Consider the following 21,183-nt stretch of genomic DNA (forward strand, 5'->3'; position numbering starts at 1 on the left):
TGATTCCCACCTCTTTTTTTTTCCTGCAAGAGGTTTAGTGTAGGAAAGAGGGAGATGGTTAGGGCCTGAGGGACCCTCACACCTTATTGTCTCATTCCCTAGGGAAGTGAACAGGAGGTTTGTGTTAACTTTGCCCAAAGGTGTGTTTCATTTGCAGTTGCATGAGACTTAATGGTCCCTGTGAGTTTGTGCTGTCTCAGAAAACCTATCTGATCATATGGTTCTTTTTCAGCTCCTGCCCTCAGTGTATTTGTTACTTACTAGTTGTAATAGTTGAAAATATAGGATTTCCTTCTCCCTTTATGTAAAAATTAACAAGTCAAACAGATGTCTTATGAAACTGTGAACATGTTTAATAGGGTGGTAGACTCACAGTGCACATGTGAAAATACTTGTATGGCCAACTTCAAGCTATTCTAATATTATTACCCTTCAGAGTGAAGATTTACTAAATTTCATAATTGGTATTTCATCATTCCCCCTTGTAGCACTAGGTGTATGGGATCTCAGCCAAAAAAGAAAAAAGTTATAACGCATAATGTCCGGAGATATTGCAAAGACCTGGTGCGTTTGATTTGCATGGCTAAATCCCCTGTTCAATCCTCAGCTCCATATGGCCCTCAGAGAACCCCAGTATTGCCACATAATGTAGAGCTTGGAGTTGTCCCTGGGTACTACCAGGTGTGGCCATAAGCAAATAAATAAATAAATAAATATAGCTAGAAGGTTAAAAAGTTCCGAAAAAGTTCCTTTCTTGGGTCAATAGAGCAACATTCCTTCCTCAGACAGACTGTATGAGAAGATCAAGGTGGGCACTTAATAACAACCTCTTCGGAGTAGCTAAAAATTCTCTGTTAACTTCTAAGATATTATGAACCAAAGTGCATAAACGACTCTTAAAATACCCTTCAGTGTTCTTTGGTTCAGTAAATGTATTACTGTTGCCCCATAAATATACTCTATGTCTATTGTCTTTTGTTATATTTTTCACACTCCATCTTCTTTTCCTAAATAATAAAATTATTTAAATAGAAATCTAGCATATCATATTTTCCATTTGAGTTTAGCTCAGTGCATTTTCACACTGAACTGGACTGCTATCTCTATGCCTTATGAAACTGCTTGTGAACATATTTAATACAGTGGTAGATTCACAGCGCACATTGAAACATCTGATTGTAACATTTTTTAGCTTCAATTACATCTTGTCTTCATCACAGAGTCTGGGTCAATGCCATGTTAGCCAGTATTTTTTTTTAAATCTTCATCTACATCTTTATGTAGTTGTCACATTTACATTATCCAGGGTCAATGTAACAAGACACATTATTTTATGTATGTTGCTGATAAAATATTCTTCAATAAAACATATCTTGGTGGGAAAAATTTTTTCCGTCATTATAAAATTTTTTAAATGTTTTATTGAATCATAGTGAGACACAGTTACAAAGCTTTCACAATTGGGTTTCAGTCACATAATGTTCCAACACCTATCCCTCTACCTGTGTATATTTCCCACCACCAATATACCCTATATCCCTCCTGCTACCCCTGACCCCCCACTCCCATCTGCCTCTAAGGCAGGTACTTTTCTTCTTGTCTCTCCCTCTCTACTTGTGGGCATTATGATGTGTAATACAGATACTGAGACGCTATCATGTTTGGTCCTTTTCCCACTTTCTGCAAACATCTCCCATCCAGAGCTATCCCTTCCAACCATCATTGTCATAATGCTCCCTTCTCTACCCCTGGGAAAACCTTTACATGTCTGTTAAAAACTGTCAAGAGTTCTTGATACTTAAACCTTAACTTATAACTAAGAAGCTCTTACACGTCACCTCTAGCATATAGGTAAGTTCCCTGAATTTTAAAAATTCAGTCTTTATCTATGCAAATTCAAAGAATTTCAACAATTATTCATAAATACTTGGCTTCAAAATTGCTTATATGTTTGGCTTTATCTCATCAATTGGCATCTTTCATTCTGGTTGGACACAATTGACAAATAACTCAATTTCCAAAGGTTATCTTTCTGCATCCTACATTGCAAGCTGATAATGCTTTGAACACAGATCTATCAAATGAATGTCAGTTTTAATGTACTAAGTGGAGTTTTAATTGCCACTATTTCTGTAGTAATATGTAGAATTAAATCTTGGAAATTTCCCATTCTTACTTTTGACTCTCTCCCCCTAAAGATATAGATTTTTTTGACTGATAATTGTGTGGAGAAAAATATGGAGATAGATAATTTGAATGAGTTTGATAATAGTACCTGGTACATACAAATATTGGGCTTACTACTGGTGTAATTAGAATAACCAAGGGAGTTTCTGCTGAGCCAATGAATGATATCGTCTGTAATACAATAAGAACATATTCTGGTGATTTAACTTTTTTATAGGGTCACACAATAAAAATTTGTATTATACCTCCCAATGCTTCACTTACACTTAAATAATAGGAACAAAGAAACTATTCTTTTCTCACAAGAAGTAGTTCTATTAGCATGGTGTAGGAGCAATGCCTCAACACACTTCTGGCCCTGTTATCTAATATTGAAGGAGAAATGAAATTACTCTTTTAAAATAGAAATTGCCACAATTCAACAATGATCATGAATATAATGTGTGTTAAATTTGAAATATTAGTATATTATATGATTAAATTATCAAATAATTAAATATTAGTATATGAATTTCTTTATGCCTGTTTTGTAATTTTTTTTAATTTATCTTTTAATTGAGTCACAGTGAGAAAGTTACAGGGCTTTTAGAATGAGTCTCAGTCATATTATGCTCAAACACCCATCCCTTCACCAGTGCACATGTTCCACCACCAAAATCGCCAGCAAGCCCCCCCTACCCCCCGTCTGCCTGTGTGGCAGATGGTTTTCACTTTACTCTTTCCTTACTTTGATTACATTCAATTTTCAACAGAAAGCTCACTATCATTATTTGGAGTTTATCCTCCAACAGTCAGACCTGTCAGAATGGCATCATTAGATTGTATGTTTTCTATTTCAGGAAAGGTCACATGGCCGAGGCAAATTGGAAACTGGGCTGGCACCAGCCCGTTCCAGTGCCCCCCAGTGGTTTGGAGATGTCTTGTCCCGCACGCCGGAGCCTTGTTAGTAGACACTCAGTGTCACTGGGGCTCCATATGGAGAAGGCGTGCTGGCTGTACCTTCTCCGTCTGGCACCCTGGTGTGTTTGGCCCGGTCTGGGGTCCGGAGCACTCTCTAGCTTGCGGTGCCTGCGGGAATGTCCCAGATTCTTCACTGTTGTCTGTGGCAAGATGGCATGTTTTGGTATTTTTTTTACTGTGAACTTCGATCTGAATCAACTTATGAGTTCTCATTTGAAAGTTATTTGTCATACACGCTGTTTTAATGTCATTTAAAAAAAACATAGCCCACTGAATTAGTTTTTGATTTTGAAGGGTCCACCACTTGCTCCTATGTGGTGCCAGAGACAGAGACCAGGACTTGCCTGGTATGGGCTCTATCACTTAAGCATCTCTCAGTCATCAGTTCATTTCTAATTAGACATGTCTGTCTTTACCTCAGGCAATTAAAGAAGTTAGTCAAAACAAACTGCCTGAAAAGACTCTGAGAGTCATTGGAGATAATTTCTTTTAACTCTTCTTTTCTCCATGCAGTTTAGGATCATGATTTTATCCCAAGGACATGCAGCACTGGGCCATAACAAAATTCTACCTCTGATTTAGCTGTGAGGGGAGTACAAGGGTTTTTCTCTCTTTTGACCAGTGCCACTTTTAGTGGTCCCCATGTATAGATAGCTATTGTATAGCCAGGCTAATAAAACTCTTAATTATCTTGTTAAGTAAATAAATAGCTGCCCATTTATGGAGAGTTAGGGTATACATGAATGGACAATAGACATTGACTGCTGAAATCTTTTCTATACCAATCTCTCTCTCTTTCTCTCTCTCTCTCTCTTTCTCTCCTCTCTCTTTCTTCTTTTGGGCATTACGGTTTGCCATACAGCTATTGAAAGGTTATCATGTTTATCCCGTTATCTACTCTCAGCACTCAGTTCTGCATTATTCAGAGTGATCAATTCCAGCTATTACTGTCATAATGGACTTCTCTATCCTAACTGCCCTCCAACACTTGTAGCAAACTTCAAACTGTAGGCCAGTCCTCCTGGTCCTTGTTTCTACTGGGTATTAATATCCTACTATGTTTAATATGTCACATACAAGTGCAATCATTCTATGTTTGTCCCTTTCCTTCTGACTCACTCACTCAGCATGCCCATCCATTTATAAACAAATTCCCTGACTTCCTTGTCTCAGGTGGCTGCATAGCATTCTGTTGTGTAAATGTACCATTGTTTGATTATCCAGTCATCAGTTCTCTGGTATTCGGGTTGTTTGCAGATTCTGGCGATAGTGAATAGTTCTTGGCTTATTTTTAATCAATCTTACTGATCTTTTAAATGACCAAGTTCTTGACTTTAAGATATTTTTAAATCATGTTTCTTAGGGGGAAGGGTTGTTCCACATGCAGCAGTGCTCAGGGGATATCCTAGCTTTTTCTCTTTTGGTTTTCGAGCCATACTGGCCATGCTCAAGGGTTACTCCTGGCTCTGCGCTCAGAAACTACTCCTGACATTGCTCAGGGCATCATATGGGATGCTGTGGGTCAAATCCAAGTTGTCTGAGTGGAAGACAAATTTCCTACCCACTGTGCTATCTCTCCGGTTCACGACCTATCCTAGCTTTGTGCTCCAGAAGGACCATAGCAATACTTGGTGCTTGGGCAACATATATTTTACAATAGATTTAAACCAGTGTTGACCATATTCAAGGAAAGCTCCTTAGCTCTGATCCTATTTCATTTATTTCTACTCTAAATTTTATTATTTGCTTCCTTCTGATTAGTAATAGTTCTGTGTATTCCATCTTTTTCTTGTTCTTTCATGTATAAGGTTAGATTATTTTTTAGATTTCTATTGTGTATTAGTGGTGTCTCCTATCCACTTGAAAAGACAAAGCTGAATGAAAAGAGTCCTGGATGAGACTAAGGCTATACTACTGCGTAGTCTTGAGCAAATCCAAAATTCTCTTACTATATATTTTTTCCTTTTGTATAATGATGATTTTTGTATATTTCCCCAAAAAGTAGTATGCTATTTTGACTAACATGCACAAAATATAAAATGCACACATTGGCTTAGGATAATTAATATAGCTCAGTTGCATGACTTGCAATAAGTCCACATAAGATAAAGTTCATGAAATCACATGCATTGGAATCACAAGAGGTAGGTATTGGACCTAAGTTGACTCTCTTAGTATCACTCTATTAGTATCAACTCTCCTGCAAAATACATTTCTTCCATTTAGAAGTACAGGATAGAATAGGATAATAGTAGATATTTCACATATACTTCCAGTACTGCATGTTGTCAGTTTCTAGTTTAAATAACTTTTTTGAGTTTACTTTGAAACAGAAAAGAATGCCGTTTTATCAGAAAAATACAACTATCGTCATATTTTGGTTTTTAGCATAGTCTAATAGTCTTCTCTCATATGAGTTTCTTTCCTTCTGGAATTTTGAGGGTATTGATTACTGTTGTGCATATTTTATCTCTCTTCCTTTTGTGTTTGTGTCACAGCTAGTGGTGTGTGGGGGTTGCTTGGCTTCCACTGCCAGAGGTGCTCTGGGAACATCCCACGTGAAAAGCTCCAGGAATGAAAGCAGAGCAGGAGCTCAGGCCCTTTGAACTAGCTCCCTTCCCTTACATTTGAAAATTGTTACCATAAAAAAAGTAAAGGGAGCTCAAGGAATAGCTCCAAGCACAGCAGAACATGGCCTTAAACTAAACTAGAAAGAAAGAAAGAAAAAGTTAAAGAGATTTTACAATTGTGGTATTTCTTTCTTTATTTATTTATTTATTTATTTATTTATTTAAGCTATACTTTGGTGGGTCGACTGGAGTGACAGCACAGCAGGAAGGGCGTTTGACTTGCACACAGACGACCAAAGTTCGATTCCTCCGCCCCTCTCCGGGAGCCCTCTAAGCTACCGAGAGTATCCCACCTGCACAGCAGAGCCTGGCAAGTTACCCGTGACGTATTCGATATGCCAAAAACAGTAACAAGTCTCACAATGGAGACATTACTGGTGCCCACTCAAGCAAATCAATGAACAACAGGACGACAGTGCTACAGTGCATTGATTAGTCTATGGACATAATAACATAGACTGTATGGAAGGAGTTGAGATAAATAACAGCATCTCTGTGCAAACATGATTTATTCCTGGGAGTTTTGCATGAGGGTGTAAAGCTACACATCTTCTTTGGGGAATTTCTACCTTCAGTTGACTCCATATTTTCCAATGACAACGCAGTTTTGCCTGTCAATGGAGTTAGTGAAATGAAAATTCAACTACAGAGTACAAAAACTGTCATTTTTTTTTGTTTTTGTTTTGGGGCCTTATTGGGAGGTGCTCAGGGCTTAATTCAGGCTCTGCACTCAGAGGTCAATCCTGGTAGAGTTCCAGGGACAATATGGAGTGCTGGGCATGAACTCAGGTTGACGACCTACAAGGCAAGCACTGTATCAACAGTACTATTTCTCTGGCACTAAAACTGTCAAAGTGTTTTACATGGCAAGTTTATGAATGCACATATAATACTAGCATTATGGTTATTTTTGTGCTGTGTTAGTTAATATGGTTATATTTAATATATTATAATTTATTGCAGTGAAGAAATAATTATTCTTTTAACAGTTTTGCTGGCAAAGTGAATTATATAGAAATCAATATAAAAAAATGTAGCGTAGCTTGAAGTTTGATGTAAAGGTATGCATTTTGTGTTTGTTTGGTAATCTCAACCTGAGGTGCTCCAGGGCTACTCCAGGCTCTTTGAAAGGTAGTCACTCCCAGAAGTGCTCAGGGAAACATGCAGTGCTGAAAACTAAACCTAGGCCTTCTGCACTCAAAGTATTTCTTTATTCCATTGAATATCTCTCTAAGCTAAAAAGTATGTGACCAGTGGACAGTGATACATATAGACAAATACAATGCACTCACCTGAGGTACTCACATTTTAATAATTACATAAAACCCTTCAAATAAATATAGGCTTTTAATTTGATTTATTCACAATTTCATTCATAACATTTTGAAATTGTAACTGCTGAAAGATAAAATACCATAATTTCAAGTTTCTACATTAATCCCTTAGATTCATAAATTTACAATATTGACAAGTACTGTAAACCTCATGATCATGTTTATTCCACTTATACATTTTGTAAAGTGTGTCCTATGTTATTATCCTAATATACTTTGTATTATTTTAGCATAGTGTGTAGGGTGTTTGCCTTGCTCGCAACCAACCCAAGATCGATTCCTTTGTTCCTATCGGAGAGCCTGGCAAGCTACCGAGAGTATCCCGCCGGCATGGCAGAGCCTGGCAAGCTCCCCGTGGTATATAAGTATGCCAAAAACAGTAACAATAAGTCTCATGATAGAGACGTAACTGGTGCCCGTGTAAGCAAACTGATGAACAATGAGAGGACAGTGCTACAGTGCTAGCCTAATTTATTATCCTAATATAATAAAAATAATACTTGCATATTTTAGCTTAAGTTTTATTTTCCTACTAATTAATGGTTGGATTTTACAGCAGCATTAAGATTCATATTGGGGGGATCACATTCGGTGGTGCTCATAGCCTACTCCTCACCTTCTGCTCAGGGATCACGCCTGAGGCCTTGGGGATTATATGGAGTGCAGGGAATCAAACTCTGATTGGCTTCATGCAGTAAGCACCCTACATGCTTTATTATCTCTCCAGCCCTCATTTTTGGATATTTAAAATACACAATCAATTACTTGGTAGAGGGTCTTCCACACTTGTCCATGTTTTGGTCTGGTAACTGCATACATCAAGCCTTAATATTGACATTATTATAAAGAAGTGAGCTAAACTATAAGAATTAAAATTTTTAAGTAAGTAAATTTAAAAAATTAATCAGTGGATCTTTCTCACTGGTAATTTGAGTACAGCTATTTTCTCTACTTGTTAAATTTTCTCTACTTACGTCTGTAAAATTATTTATCCACATTCATAATTCAATTATTTGCTTTTGTGTGATTATTTTGTGATTCCTGATTCCTTCTTGAATGCGTCCTACTAAGTTAGACATAAGGTTTTGGTCAACATATGTTCTGAACAAGATAAAAGCTAAAAGAAATAAAGTAGAAGTTTTCAGAAGTATGTACTTATTTTAGCTGTCATGTAAAATGATTTCTTATTTAGATTTCTTATTTAGTCTAATTTAAATCAAGTCAATTTATAATAGTCAATTTAAAGTCTTATCTTGCAGATTATTTCCCTTTTCAAATCTACCCTGTTTCCAGGAGAAATTGTTTAAAGATTATATCGATAGCCTGGGAGAACAATTTTTTTCCTGAGCTCTATATTTGCATTTCCATTTCCATCTTATGTGCCTTGAAAAATCATACTCTGTCTATAAGCTTTACATTTGATTTCCAAGAAGTTTGAGTGATTCCAGTCCCATACTAGCTGGCCCAATATCCTCCAACCTCTTTACTCTACTAAAACCACCACTGGATTCTGTCCTCAATTCAGTTCTATAACAATAGATAATATCTATTTCTTGGGCTTAGTAAAAGCACTCTGATCACAATGTATACTATTTTCTCAATTCTATGAATATGGATACATATCACATGTTTGTTTACTTTCAGGTACTGTGCCTTCCTCGAAACCTCTCCTCCCATTTCCGCAGGGATTGATGCTGCCATGCAGTCAAGGAAAAGACTCTTTAGATCAGAGCTCTATAAGTCCTGAGAAAATGTGCAAATTATTATTTTGGTATCCCAATAAATTTATTTGAAAATTAATTGAAATATTGTGAAAGTTATGTTCTCTTCTCAAGCTCCAATCACTTTCAGGGGATATTATATTCTTCTAGAAACAATCTCTGCAACTCACTTTCTCAATTTGTTTCAGAGAGTAGAAGCTACTGTTCTTTCCCAGCACCGTTGCCTACACCCCTTGATCTCATGAATACTCTGTATCTCCATTAGAGCACTGCTAATACAACGCAACGCTTGAAGCAGAATTGTGCTTAAAGCTGTGTGATTCTCTTTCTTAAGGGGAGAAGGTACATTTCACAGGAATATAACAGCTTGGACAAACTATAAAGTGAAAAGTTATTGTGAATGTCTTAAATCCGTCTATCAATTCCTCTAACAAATTTCCCATGCACACTTTCATGTTTAGCCCTTACTCATTCTCTGTCTCACCATACTTTTCCTCTATAACCCTGTGCTCAAGTTTGCATCAATTTTTTATGTAAATTAACCTTGTTCTCTGTTTTCACTTTCTTTAGTCTGATCATTACTATATATTTCACAGGAGAATTATCTTTTAAAAAGTGTATAAATTTTTCATACACACTAATGTGTTTATGTAGATTTTAACATAACCTGATACACAAGTACCTATGTAAAAATTAATTTAAATAATATTTACATTTTAAATTACTACAATACATATGCACACTGTAAATATATTCTTGCTCTCATATGAACAATGAGTATTATTCTGTGCCTTTGGTAGAAAACAAAAGTAAAATCTTATCTCTGATCTGCTTTGTCTTCACTCCATAGACAATGGGGTTGAGTGCAGGAGGAATAACAATGTAAAGGTTGGCAAACATGATGTGGAAAGTGCGTGAGACATTGTGTCCAAAACGATGGGCAAGGAGGGAGAAAAAGGAAGGTATATAAAACATGATGATGACACAAACATGGGAACCACAAGTGCCAAGGGCCTTTTGGCGGGCATCTCGGGAGGGTAGGCGAAAAACAGCACAGAGAATGAGAGTGTAAGAGACAGCAATAAGAACCACATCTGAGATAACTGTCATGATAGGAATACAAAAGCCATACCAGATGTTGATGGAGATATCCGCACAAGCCAGCCTTGCCACACCTATGTGTTCACAGTATGTGTGAGGAATGATGCGTGTCTTGCAGAAAGGTAGCCGTATAAGCAAGAAGTCAACTGGCAGGATGGTGCAGAAACTTCGAAAAGTGATACCCACGGCAATCTTGATGATGGTCTTGGGGGTCAAGATAGTGGTGTACCGCAAGGGAGAACAGATGGCCACATAGCGATCAAAGGCCATGGCCATGAGGATTGCTGAATCTAAGAGAAAGCTAAAATGCAGAAAGAACACTTGTGTAAGGCACCCTGCGAATGAGATTGTGTGATCCTCAAGCCAAAAGTTAGTAAGAGTTTTAGGGACACAAGTAGTGGATAAGATAAGGTCCGTCATGGCTAGCATGGAGAGAAAGAAAAACATGGGTTGGTGAAGGCTCCGCTCCACGGTGATGAGGTAGAGAAGGATGCAGTTTCCCACCACAGCCACAATATAGATGATGAAGAAAGGAATTCCAATCCACACGTGGAATTGCTCCAGACCTGGGATCCCCACCAAAATGAAGGTTCCTGGGTTGTAACTGCTCTGGTTGAAAATGACCATGGCCGATTAAAATTGCATGAATCTTAGATCCTGATGGTGATAAACAAAATTTAGAGCCATTTAAGTCACTTTCATTTCTGTTACTCTCACTCCCAATTATGCATCATTATTGACTCCTAAAGACAAAAATAACAGTGTTAATATTTCGAAGACAAAAACTTTTGAAGTGAAAGAAGACTGGCATTATAATGATGGCAAGATTTTAGTGTAAATCAGAATTCCTCTAGTCTATTGGAATGTATAAGCAGTCTGTAGAGACTATCTTCTTTCAAAGCAAATCCATTGATATAACACATCCTTTTCTCATACTTTTTCAGATTGCTCATAATTACTCTTTTTTATACACTATACCACTGATGTAGATTATGAAAATACTAGATACACTTTTCCATGAATTGGTTTATTGTTAATAAGCTAAAATATAGTTTATATAGGCTATAGGCCTTATAGTTTCTTACAGTTCATAGTTGATAGTTTGTATGGTTTTTAGCTCATACATTATATTTTGTGTATTCCTGTTTTTATTGTGGAATACCAGCCTCAATGCAGGACAATTATTTCCTCTTTTCAAGATTATCTCATGGAAATGGCAATGACATTTTTTAGCTCAACACCTTTCTATTGCCAATTAAAAAATCAAAATCAACTCTCAAACACTAGCTGAATTCCTCCACTTGAGTTTTAAAATATGTTAGTATGTGTGACCTAATTTGAATGGGATTTTCCTATAGCTAATTTTTCTCTAAAGGAAAAACAAGGGTTGAAATACCATGTACACTACACAACTAAAAAGTATTCTAAAACTTCGATAGTCAAAATTTCTATCTAAAAGAAGGATTGTTTCCATAAGAAAACATTCTATTATGTGTCTGGGACACATATTCTCACAGACGAGACACAGACACTTACATCTTACTATTTGTTTTTTAGATTTTCATATGTTTATGGATCACTTAAGAATGAATTGCTTATTAATAATGTTTTCTCCTATGGTTTTGCTTACTGATTCTATAAGCATTTGAATTTTAACGTTTTTTTTTTTTGTTTTTTTTTTTTTTTTTTTTTGCTTTTTGGGTCACACCTGGTGATGCACAGGGGTTACTCCTGGCTCTGCACTCAGGAGTCACTCCTGGCGGTGCTCAGGGGACCATATGGGATGCTGGGATTCGAACCCGGGTCGGCCGCGTGCAAGGCAAATGCCCTACCTGCTGTGCTATTGCTCCAGCCCCAATTTTAACGTTTTTTAAGAGCCTCATGCTCTACCATCTGAGCTAAGCTGGTGGTTGGATTTTAACATTTTTTTTAAAATCATATGACCTTAAGCATTCTCAGATTTATCTTCGCTTACCTTGCATTCCTTACACATATATTTTTTTTTACTTTTGAGTCACACCTGGCAAAGGTCAGCTGTGACAGGTTACTCCAGTCCTTGCACTCAGGGATTATTCCTGCAGCACTCAGGTATCCATAGGGGATGCCAGGTTGGCATTGTGCAAGGAAAACACCCTACCCATTGTCCTTATCCTAAGCCTGGGTTTCTTTCACATTTTTGCGTTATTTTTTTATCCATATAAAATCAATCCAAACACAAAGTTCAACTTCTTTGCTATATCCCTTTCTTGACAAGTACAGAACACTGGCATAGAGCATATGTTCTGGATCTAGAAAGCTAGGAACATTCTGCCCTATTTCATAATGAACCTGTTTTATGAAACTGCCTCAAATTTTAATTCTTCCTTTTGCATTTTTAAGTATTATTTTGTAGCCCTTTTAAGACAAAGTTAGAAACTCCCCCAAAATATACTTGGCACAAATGAGTATGCTGTAAAGTTTATTAGATCAGCAATAGCAATTTGGTCACAATGTGACGAAAATGAAATAGAAGAGGCACAAAAGCTAACAAAAAGTATCTACAAACACATATCCTCATACTTTAGCATGACGTAAATAAGACGTGTGGGTTCTTGTTAGTTGTATGATGTAGAAATTGCTTAAAGAATAATTTATATGGCTATGCTTAACCCAACTGTGTAATTATTTATCTATTTTAATCTTTTGACACCCATTAGTAGCAGCATATATTCAAGTACTGAGGCTCCTGATGTCAGTTTATAAATAAGAATTGTTCAACAAAGAAAATTTCTGTACCCAGACCTTGGCTCATAAAAACAGAACTCAAAAGTTTCCCTTCTCTTTCTCTTCTTCTCCAAATCCTAGTACCAAATGAACCCCTTCAAATAGTCAGCACTCACCTAATCTTGAAGCAGCATCAAGCAGACAAAAGAGAGACTATGCTGACAATCACACAAAAATCCACAAGATTGCAGTGAGACACAGACATGCCAAACCCTCTTAAAAATAGTCAGGGGACAAATGACAGTACTGATAAACTGATTGATTCCCACCTCTTTTTTTTTCCTGCAAGAGGTTTAGTGTAGGAAAGAGGGAGATGGTTAGGGCCTGAGGGATCCTCACACCTTATTGTCTCATTCCCTAGGGAAGTGAACAGGAGGTTTGTGTTAACTCTGCCCAAAGGTGTGTTTCATTTGCAGTTGCATGAGACTTAATGGTCCCTGTGAGTTTGTGCTGTCTCAGAAAACCTATCTGATCATATGGTTCTTTTTCAGCTCCTGGCCTCACTGTATTTGTTACTTACTAGTTGTAATAGTTGAAAATATAGGATTTCCTTCTCCCTTTATGTAAAAATTAACAAGTCAAACAGATGTCTTATGAAACTGTGAACATGTTTAATAGGGTGGTAGACTCACAGTGCACATGTGAAAATACTTGTATGGCCAACTTCAAGCTATTCTAATATTATTACCCTTCAGAGTGAAGATTTACTAAATTTCATAATTGGTATTTCATCATTCCCCCTTGTAGCACTAGGGGTATGGGATCTCAGCCAAAAAAGAAAAAAGTTATAACGCATAATGTCCGGAGATAGTGCAAAGACCTGGTGTGTTTGATTTGCATGGCTAAATCCCCTGTTCAATCCTCAGCTCCATATGGCCCTCAGAGAACCCCAGTATTGCCACATAATGTAGAGCTTGGAGTTGTCCCTGGGTACTACCAGGTGTGGCCATAAGCAAATAAATAGATAAATAAATAAATATAGCTAGAAGGTTAAAAAGTTCCTAAAAAGTTCCTTTCTTGGGTCAACAGAGCAACATTCCTTCCTCAGACAGACTGTATGAGAAGATCAAGGTGGGCACTTAATAACAACCTCTTCGGAGTAGCTAAAAATTCTCTGTTAACTTCTAAGATATTATGAACCAAAGTGCATAAACGACTCTTAAAATACCCTTCAGTGTTCTTAGGTTCAGTAAATGTATTACTGTTGCCCCATAAATATACTCTATGTCTATTGTCTTTTGTTATATTTTTCACACTCCATCTTCTTTTCCTAAATAATAAAATTATTTAAATAGAAACCTAGCATATCATATTTTCCATCTGAGTTTAGCTCAGTGCATTTCCACACTGAACTGGACTGCTATCCCTATGCCTTATGAAACTGCTTGTGAACATATTTAATACAGTGGTATATTCACAGCGCACATGTGAAACATCTGATTGTAACATTTTTTAGCTTCAATTACATCTTGTCTTCATCACAGAGTCTGAGTCAATGCCATGTTAGCCAGTATTTTTTTTAAATCTTCATCTACATCTTTATGTAGTTGTCAATTTACATTATCCAGGGTCAATGTAACATGACACATTATTTTATGTATGTTGCTGATAAAATATTCTTCAATAAAACATATCTTGGTGGGAAAAAATTTTTCCTTCATTATAAAATTTTTAAAATGTTTTATTGAATCATAGTGAGACACAGTTACAAAGCTTTCACAATTGGGTTTCAGTCATATAATGTTCCAACACCTATCCCTCTACCTGTGTACATTTCCCACCACCAATATACCCTATATCCCTACTGCTACCCCTGACCCCCCACTCCCATCTGCCTCTAAGGCAGGTACTTTTCTTCTTGTCTTTCCCTCTCTACTTGTGAGCATTATGATGTGTAATACAGATACTGAGACGCTATCATGTTTGGTCCTTTTCCCACTTTCTGCAAACATCTCCCATCCAGAGCTATCCCTTCCAACCATCATTGTCATAATGGTCCCTTCTCTACCCCTGGGAAAACCTTTACATGTCTGTTAAAAACTGTCAAGAGTTCTTGATACTTAAGCCTTAACTTATAACTAAGAAGCTCTTACACGTCACCTCTAGCATATAGGTAAGTTCCCTGAATTTTAAAAATTCAGTCTTTATCTATGCAAATTCAAAGAATTTCAACAATTATTCATAAATACTTGGCTTCAAAATTGCTTATATGTTTGGCTTTATCTCATCAATTGGCATCTTTCATTCTGGTTGGACACAATTGACAAATAACTCAATTTCCAAAGGTTATCTTTCTGCATCCTACATTGCAAGCTGATAATGCTTTGAACACAGATCTATCAAATGAATGTCAGTTTTAATGTACTAAGTGGAGTTTTAATTGCCACTATTTCTGTAGTAATATGTAGAATTAAATCTTGGAAATTTCCCATTCTTACTTTTGACTCTCTCCCCCTAAAGATATAGATTTTTTTGACTGATAATTGTGTGGAGAAAAATATGGAGATAGATAATTTGAATGAGTTTGATAATAGTACCTGGTACATACAAATATTGGGCTTACTACTGGTGTAATTAGAATAACCAAGGGAGTTTCTGCTGAGCCAATGAATGATATCGTCTGTAATACAATAAGAACATATTCTGGTGATGTAACTTTTTTATAGGGTCACACAATAAAAATTTGTATTATACCTCCCAATGCTTCACTTACACTTAAATAATAGGAACAAAGAAACTATTCTTTTCTCACAAGAAGTAGTTCTATTAGCATGGTGTAGGAGCAATGCCTCAACACACTTCTGGCCCTGTTATCTAATATTGCCAGAGAAATGAAATTACTCTTTTAAAATAGAAATTGCCACAATTGAACAATGATCATGAATATAATGTGTGTTAAATTTGAAATATTAGTATATTATATGATTAAATTATCAAATAATTAAATATTAGTATATGAATTTCTTTATGCCTGTTTTGTAATTTTTTTTAATTTATCTTTTAATTGAGTCACAGTGAGAAAGTTACAGGGCTTTTAGAATGAGTCTCAGTCATATTATGCTCAAACACCCATCCCTTCACCAGTGCACATGTTCCACCACCAAAATCGCCAGCAAGCCCCCCCTACCCCCCGTCTGCCTATGTGGCAGTTGGTTTTCACTTTACTCTTTCCTTACTTTGATTACATTCAATTTTCAACAGAAAGCTCACTATCATTATTTGGAGTTTATCCTCCAACAGTCAGACCTGTCAGAATGGCATCATTAGATTGTATGTTTTCTATTTCAGGAAAGGTCACATGGCCGAGGCAAATTGGAAACTGGGCTGGCACCAGCCCGTTCCAGTGCCCCCCAGTGGTTTGGAGATGTCTTGTCCCGCACGCCGGAGCCTTGTTAGTAGACACTCAGTGTCACTGGGGCTCCATATGGAGAAGGCGTGCTGGCTGTACCTTCTCCATCTGGCACCCTGGTGTGTTTGGCCCGGTCTGGGGTCCGGAGCACTCTCTAGCTTGCGGTGCCTGCGGGAATGTCCCAGATTCTTCACTGTTGTCTGTGGCAAGATGGCATGTTTTGGTATTTTTTTTACTGTGAACTTCGATCTGAATCAACTTATGAGTTCTCATTTGAAAGTTATTTGTCATACACGCTGTTTTAATGTCATTAAAAAAAAAAACATAGCCCACTGAATTAGTTTTTGATTTTGAAGGGTCCACCACTTGCTCCTATGTGGTGCCAGAGACAGAGACCAGGACTTGCCTGGTATGGGCTCTATCACTTAAGCATCTCTCAGTCATCAGTTCATTTCTAATTAGACATGTCTGTCTTTACCTCAGGCAGTTAAAGAAGTTAGTCAAAACAAACTGCCTGAAAAGACTCTATGAGAGTCATTGGAGATAATTTCTTTTAACTCTTCTTTTCTCCATGCAGTTTAGGATCATGATTTTATCCCAAGGACATGCAGCACTGGGCCATAAAAAAATTCTACCTCTGATTTAGCTGTGAGGGGAGTACAAGGGTTTTTCTGTCTTTTGACCAGTGCCACTTTTAGTGGTCCCCATGTATAGATAGCTATTGTATAGCCAGGCTAATAAAACTCTTAATTATCTTGTTAAGTAAATAAATAGCTGCCCATTTATGGAGAGTTAGGGTATACATGAATGGACAATAGACATTGACTGCTGAAATCTTTTCTATACCAATCTCTCTCTCTCTCTCTCTCTCTCTCTTTGTCTCCTCTCTCTTTCTTCTTTTGGGCATTACGGTTTGCCATACAGCTATTGAAAGGTTATCATGCTTATTCCGTTATCTACTCTCAGCACTCAGATCTGCATTATTCAGGGTGATCAATTCCAGCTATTACTGTCATAATGGACTTCTCTATCCTAACTGCCCTCCAACACTTGTAGCAAACTTCAAACTGTAGGCCAGTCCTCCTGGTCCTTGTTTCTACTGGGTATTAATATCCTACTATGTTTAATATGCCACATACAAGTGCATTCATTCTATGTTTGTCCTTTTCCTTCTGACTCACTCACTCAGCATGCCCATCCATTTATAAACAAATTCCCTGACTTCCTTGTCTCAGGTGGCTGCATAGCATTCCATTGTGTAAATGTACCATTGTTTGATTATCCAGTCATCAGTTCTCTGGTATTCAGGTTGTTTGCAGATTCTGGTGATAGTGAATAGTTCTTGGCTTATTTTTAATCAATCTTACTGATCTTTTAAATGACCAAGTTCTTGACTTTAAGAGAATTTTAAATCATGTTTCTTAGGGGGAAGGGTTGTTCCACATGCAGCAGTGCTCAGGGGATATCCTAGCTTTTTCTTTTTTGGTTTTCGAGCCATACTGGCCATGCTCAAGGGTTACTCCTGGCTCTGCGCTCAGAAACTACTCCTGACAGTGCTCAGGAAATCATATGGGATGCTGTGGGTCAAATCCAAGTTGCCTGAGTGGAAGACAAATTTCCTACCCACTGTGCTATCTCTCCGATTCACGACCTATCCTAGCTTTGTGCTCCAGAAGGACCAGAGCAGTACTCGGTGCTTGGGCAACATATATTTTACAATAGATTTAAACCAGTGTTGACCATATTCAAGGAAAGCTCCTTAGCTCTGATCCTATTTCATTTATTTCTACTCTAAATTTTATTATTTGCTTCCTTCTGATTAGTAATAGTTCTGTGTATTCCATCTTTTTCTTGTTCTTTCATGTATAAGGTTAGATTATTTTTTAGATTTCTATTGTGTATTAGTGGTGTCTCCTATCCATTTGAAAAGACAAAGCTGAATGAAAAGAGTCCTGGATGAGACTAAGGTATCCTACTGCGAAGTCTTGAGCAAATCCAAAATTCTCTTACTATATATTTTTTCCTTTTGTATAATGATGATTTTTGTATATTTCCCCAAAAAGTAGTATGCCATTTTGACTAACATGCACAAAATATAAAATGCACACATTGGCTTAGGATAATTAATATAGCTCAGTTGCATGACTTGCAATAAGTCAACATAAGATAAAGTTCATGAAATCACATGCATTGGAATCACAAGAGGTAGGTATTGGACCTAAGTTGACTCTCTTAGTATCATTCTATTAGTATCAACTCTCCTGCAAAATACATTTCTTCCATTTAGAAGTACAGGATAGAATAGGATAATAGTAGATATTTCACATATACTTCCAGTACTGCATGTTGTCAGTTTCTAGTTTAAATAACTTTTTTGAGTTTACTTTGAAACAGAAAAGAATGCCGTTTTATCAGAAAAATACAACTATCGTCATATTTTATTTTTTAGCATAGTCTAATAGTCTTCTCTCATATGAGTTTCTTTCCTTCTGGAATTTTGAGGGTATTGATTACTGTTGTGCATATTTTATCTCTCTTCCTTTTGTGTTTGTGTCACAGCTAGTGGTGTGTGGGGGCTGCTTGGCTTCCACTGCCAGAGGTGCTCTGGGAACATCCCACGTGAAAAGCTCCAGGAATGAAAGCAGAGCAGGAGCTCAGGCCCTTTGAACTAGCTCCCTTCCCTTACATTTGAAAATTGTTGCCATAAAAAAAGTAAAGGGAGCTCAAGGAATAGCTCCAAGCACAGCAGAACATGGCCTTAAACTAAACTAGAAAGAAAGAAAGAAAAAGTTAAAGAGATTTTACAGTTGTGGTATTTATTTATTTATTTATTTATTTATTTATTTATTTAAACTATACTTTGGTGGGTCGACTGGAGTGACAGCACAGCAGGAAGGGCATTTGACTTGCACACAGACGACCAAAGTTCGATTCCTCCGCCCCTCTCCGGGAGCCCTCTAAGCTACCCAGAGTATCCCACCTGCACAGCAGAGCCTGGCAAGTTACCCGTGACGTATTCGATATGCCAAAAACAGTAACAAGTCTCACAGTGGAGACATTACTGGTGCCCACTCAAGCAAATCAATGAGCAACAGGACGACAGTGCTACAGTGCATTGATTAGTCTATGGACATAATAACATAGACTGTATGGAAGGAGTTGAGATAAATAACAGCATCTCTGTGCAAACATGATTTATTCCTGGGAGTTTTGCATGAGGGTGTAAAGCTACACATCTTCTTTGGGGAATTTCTACCTTCAGTTGACTCCATATTTTCCAATGACAACGCAGTTTTGCCTGTCAATGGAGTTAGTGAAATGAAAATTCCACTACAGAGTACAAAAACTGTCATTTTTTTTTGTTTTTGTTTTGGGGCCTTATCGGGAGGTGCTCAGGGCTTAATTCAGGCTCTGCACTCAGAGGTCAATCCTAGTAGAGTTCCAGGGACAATATGGAGTGCTGGGCATGAACTCAGGTTGACGACCTACAAGGCAAGCACTGTATCAACAGTACTATTTCTCTGGCACTAAAACTGTCAAAGTGTTTTACATGGCAAGTTTATGAATGCACATATAATACTAGCATTATGGTTATTTTTGTGCTGTGTTATTTTATATGGTTATATTTAATATATTATAATTTATTGCAGTGAAGAAATAACTATTTTTTAACAGTTTTGCTGGCAAAGTGAATTATATAGAAATCAATATAAAAAAAATGTAGCGTAGCTTGAAGTTTGATGTAAAGGTATGCATTTTGTGTTTGTTTGGTAATCTCAACCTGAGGTGCTCCAGGGCTACTCCAGGCTCTTTGAAAGGTAGGCACTCCCAGAAGTGCTCAGGGAAACATGCAGTGCTGAAAACTAAACCTAGGCCTTCTGCACTCAAAGTATTTCTTTATTCCATTGAATATCTCTCTAAGCTAAAAAGTATGTGACGAGTGGACAGTGATACATATAGACAAATACAATGCACTCACCTGAGGTGCTCACATTTTAATAATTACATAAAACCCTTCAAATAAATATCGACTTTTAATTTGATTTATTCACAATTTCATTCATAACATTTTGAAAGTGTAACTGCTGAAAGATAAAATACCATAATTTCAAGTTTCTACATTAATCCCTTAGATTCATAAATTTACAATATTGACAAGTACTATAAACTTTCATGATCATGTTTATTCCACTTATACATTTTGTAAAGTGTGTCCTATGTTATTATCCTAATATACTATGTATTATTTTAGCATAGTGTGTAGGGTGTTTGCCTTGCTCACAACCAACCCAAGATCGATTCCTTTGTTCCTATCGGAGAGCCTGGCAAGCTACCAAGAGTATCCCACCGGCATGGCAGAGCCTGGCAAGCTCCCCATGGTATATTAAGTATGCCAAAAACAGTAACAATAAGTCTCATGATAGAGACGTAACTGGTGCCCGTGTAAGCAAACTGATGAACAATGAGAGTAGTGCTACAGTGCTAGCCTAATTTATTATCCTAATATAATAAAAATAATACTTGTATATTTTAGCTTAAGTTTTATTTTCCTACTAATTAATGGTTGGATTTTACAGCAGCATTAAGATTCATATTGGGGGGATCACATTCGGTGGTGCTCATAGCTTACTCCTCACCTTCTGCTCAGGGATCACACCTGGAGGCCTTGGGGACTATATGGAGTGCAGGGAATCAAACTCTGATCGGCTTCATGCAGTAAGCACCCTACATGCTTTATTATCTCTCCAGCCCTCATTTTTGGATATTTAAAATACACAATCAATTACTTGGTAGAGGGTCTTCCGCACTTGTCCATGTTTTGGTCTGCTAACTGCATACATCAAGCCTTAATATTGACACTATTATAAAGAAGTGAGCTAAACTATAAGAATTAAAATTTTTAAGTAAGTAAATTTAAAAAATTAATCAGTGGATCTTTCTCACTGGTAATTTGAGTACAGCTATTTTCTCTACTTGTTAAATTTTCTCTACTTACGTCTGTAAAATTATTTATCCACATTCATAATTCAATTATTTGCTTTTGTGTGATTATTTTGTGATTCCTGATTCCTTTGAATGCGTCCTACTAACTTAGACATAAGGTTTTGGTCAACATATGTTCTGAACAAGATAAAAGC

The 21,183-nt window shown here is 37.0% G+C and overlaps 1 pseudogene; it reads right to left on the reverse strand.

Moving 5' to 3' along the window:
- Positions 1 to 9,612: 9,612 nt before the first annotated feature.
- Positions 9,613 to 10,578, reverse strand: LOC129405813 (olfactory receptor 52H1-like; annotated as a pseudogene).
- Between the last annotated feature and the right edge of the window lie 10,605 nt (positions 10,579 to 21,183).

Source organism: Sorex araneus, chromosome 6 (assembly GCF_027595985.1).
Source record: "Sorex araneus isolate mSorAra2 chromosome 6, mSorAra2.pri, whole genome shotgun sequence".
In the NCBI taxonomy this organism is placed as follows: Eukaryota; Metazoa; Chordata; class Mammalia; order Eulipotyphla; family Soricidae; genus Sorex; species Sorex araneus.